Here is a 3,565-nt window from a genome sequence, read left to right as displayed (position 1 = left end):
CTTATTTTTCTTGAGTAGGATTTTGTTGATAATGGGTTTCCAAAATAATTCAGGTTACATTGCCTATTTACCATATGTAGGGAGTAGGGTAGTCATCTCATCCGTTTGATACTGTGTGGTATTTACACTGCAGTGTAAGTAATCCTTTCCATCCATCCGTAAGAATTACTGTGCTGAAGGAAAACTGTTGGCTTTTCCTAGCTCTTCTGTGTCAGAACGCAACTCCAGTTTCAGTTTTGTTGTTGCTATTTCTCTTCTTTCACCTTCCCTCTTAATAAAAGAAAACACAAATTCTGTAGTGTGTAATGGATTCTGTTTTCAAAATCCTCAATCAGATTCACTGGAACTGCAAGTGGACCCCGTTTGTGGCTGCCAAGCGTGCTGGAAACTGAGCTGTTAGTTCTTCAAAAGCCCTGAAAAAAACTAAAATGTTTTACTGTTCCCTGTGGTACCTGGTTCTGCACTGAAGAGGGCAAAACGAGTGGCTTCCCTGCCACAGGCAGAACTGTGTCCTCAGAACTGTGGTGTCTGTCAGAGCCTCTGCGTAAAGCTCCCCTACCCCAACGGTAAATGCAAACACTCTTACATCTGGTATGTGTAGAATTTACATATATATTTTAGAAAAAAAAAAAGTCCATTTCTAGGCTGATAGTGACGAGTTAGGTGATGTTAGTCAAGGCAAATAAGAAATGCGGTGCTGTGGTAGCAACTTCTTACATATTAAAGTGGAGAATAGGATCCAGGCCTCACACATAAATGAAAGGATTGCATGGAGTTCTGCTGTGTCTCATACAAAACAACATTGAACTTGCTACATGGACATTTCTGGAAGGCTAAAATATTCTTCAAAGCGTACTCTGTTTGGATATTTGCTTATCTAGCTATCCTAACTAAACCTCCCGGAGTTGGATCCTAAAGGAATCTAAGTGAGAACCTGCAGTTTCATGGAATATCAATTTATGAAAGTGCTCAATTTGAAAAACCACCAAAGGGCATCTGCTTTTCATTTACTGGATACCTACTCATGAAGGCCTTTCATCAAAATATTAGAACTCAGTAAATACAGTTCCATAAATACAATTCTGTGGAAGAACCGATGAAGCATCGTGGCCTCTGCACCTGAGATGCTGCTCGAGCGCCTCCCTGTCCTGCCAGCCCTCCCAGTGCTCCCCGTGAAGCCGAGTTCCCCTGGGGACAGCCAAGATCTGCAGGGACCGATGCGGGTCCCTGGCTGCGGCCTCGCTGCCCGCAGGAGCTTGCGGGAGCCTCCTTACCCCTGTGAGCTCTGTCCTGGTGTCGCGTTTGCTGGGGCCGGCTGAGACGTTCACGTCTTGGGTTAGAGGGGCTGGCAACGCGATTGCAGCGCACCTCGTTTCTGCGGGAAGTCAGTCAGGAAAGAGCTCGGGACTGGTGGTCTTCACTGTGCTGCCTCCGAAAGCTCAAGACAGAGCACTCAGTGAAATTACTGCCCTCTCTGTCTCTTCTCCAAGCTCCAATTGCTGGGATGGCTCTGGATTTGCTTGTCTCAGGCCATCAGCCGTAGAGGGAGCTCCAGTGATTTGATAAGGGAAGGTGCCCTCTGTGAGACGGATCCCACCCCTGGGCATCAGTTTTGTAGCAGCACATACAGAGCACGTTTTCCTTGATGTTGGCAGACACAGTTGTGGAGTCCTGTTTGTTCATAAGCTGGAGAAATCCCTGTTTGGAGAACTTTGTGTAATAGCTCAGCTTGTTACCATGTGGAGAGAGAGTTTTCTACCAGAAAATTAACATGTCAGAATACTGTGGATCTACTTGAGCCTCCTTCTTCCCTAAAAATAAACAAACAAACAAGTAATAGAGAGTTCTTTGAGAGTTTATGCATAAAAGAAAGTAAATAATTAGGAAGGGGACATGCATAGTATATAGAACACGGCATGATGCTTCGTGGGGCTGCTGCAGTTAAAAGATGGTCAACATACATATTAAAAATTTCTGGTTTTACTTTGCTGCACACTTTTGCTTCAGCCTCGAATGCTGGGCCATTACAAAGCCATACCGTTTTTCAATCAATTAAATGTATGTTTTGGAAACAGCGGCTTTGAAATGTCACTTTTTTCTGCAACCTGAAACTCTCGACTTCACCTCTGTAGTAGTAACTCGTTTGCAGAAGGAGAGCAATTCACACAATCAAAGCACTAGTTTTACTAACCTTGTTCAAAGTCCAGTTACTCCATTGGAGCTGTTTCTGCTTTGCACAATTCCAGGCTTTCTGTGAAGAAGAAAACTTGAATTTGGTGTTGAATTGAGAAGATCATCAGAGTTTTATACCTGCGTAACAGCAGAATTTTACTCATATTGTAACATGTCCCAAAGATTAAAAATCTGTTTTAAAAACCCTTTTAAGCAAACGCCTCTTTACTTTGCAAGCCCAGTTGCACAACTGAACTGAACTTGATTCCTTGGAATTTCGTGCACGCAGAGCTGCTGAAATGACAGCCACCCTCCCCAGAAACACTTGCTTTTCATGTTTGATGCTGACAATTCATCTAAAGAATCGTAATAATTAGGTGCTAAGGAAAAACAAATGAGGATCCCCTGAGCATATTTCTTGCAGCAGGGGAGATTTGGCTGCGCTAGCTAGATCCCCACCATTTCCTCGTGGTGGTTCAACAACCATGAGCTGCCCAGTTCCTAAGGGGGTTGAAGTGCACCCAGCTATGCCCAGCTGGCAGCAATTCCCAACCCACGCATTGGAAGAGGGCAGGAGAGTTCACGACACATCCTGTTGTGGTTGTTTAGCAGTGGGAATTAAGCAGGAGGAAGCATGGAAGAGGGTTGGGATTTCGTGAGATGGCCACAGGTGAACTTTCAGATGGTTAAATTTCAGCTGGTTGCATCAGTCATTTAGCTGCCCTTTCAGGTTAACATTTGCACTTGTGATCTGAGCTGATTAGCACAAATTGCTCTCTGAATTGATAAGATTTTACAACTCTTGCAAATGCTCTATGATTCATCTCTTGGGCTGCTTGCAGCACTGGAAGGATGCTGGAGGTGTGGGGAAGGGGGCTTTGCTGGGGAACAAGAGTTCTGTTTCCTCTGTTATTCCTGCCCTATGCGTGTGCATGCTACAAGTTTAAGCAGTGCAAGGAAAGGCTGCCCCTTTCCCTTGCATTCAGAGCATGTAATTCCCAGCTGTGTCTGGCCATGTCTCTGTTGTTCTGCAGGCAATCTTCCTGATTTGTAGGCAGTGGCTTTTGCAAATGCTGTTCAATTCCCGTGCACGTGTGTATGGAATTCCATATCAACTTACAGCTGATAAAAGTCATCAGAAAAGTGGTGAGATCATACAGATTTTAGCTTCTGCAGTGCTCCCCAATGACCTTTACAACTGTAACTTGCCAGGTCAGAAACCTGCAAACAAAATGCGTAAGACTTTGACCGAATTGTAGTTGCGCGTGTAATTTATAGGACTATAATTTTTACTGTGGGTGCAACTGCTGTTAAAGTGCTTCTGGTGCCAGGCGCTCAGCCTCTCAGAGCGTGTGTGCGCCTTTCCCTTTCCGTGTGCTGGAATGTTACCAGC

The 3,565-nt window shown here is 44.7% G+C and overlaps 2 protein-coding genes across 2 annotated transcripts in view; one reads left to right on the top strand and one right to left on the bottom strand.

Moving 5' to 3' along the window:
* The window catches only part of SIK1 (salt inducible kinase 1), a 312,481-nt gene that overhangs the window by 221,512 nt on the left and 87,404 nt on the right, over positions 1-3,565 (top strand). The gene's annotated exons all lie outside the window — the stretch shown is intronic.
* The window catches only part of AGPAT3 (1-acylglycerol-3-phosphate O-acyltransferase 3), a 315,407-nt gene that overhangs the window by 235,473 nt on the left and 76,369 nt on the right, over positions 1-3,565 (bottom strand). The gene's annotated exons all lie outside the window — the stretch shown is intronic.

The sequence above is a fragment of the Tinamus guttatus genome, unplaced genomic scaffold (genome assembly GCF_059628265.1).
Source record: "Tinamus guttatus ecotype Peru unplaced genomic scaffold, ASM5962826v1 Tinamus_guttatus_pri_ptg000384l, whole genome shotgun sequence".
In the NCBI taxonomy this organism is placed as follows: Eukaryota; Metazoa; Chordata; class Aves; order Tinamiformes; family Tinamidae; genus Tinamus; species Tinamus guttatus.
The sequence above is the reverse complement of the archived record's forward strand: the minus strand, read 5'-3'. Positions and strand labels throughout refer to the sequence as shown.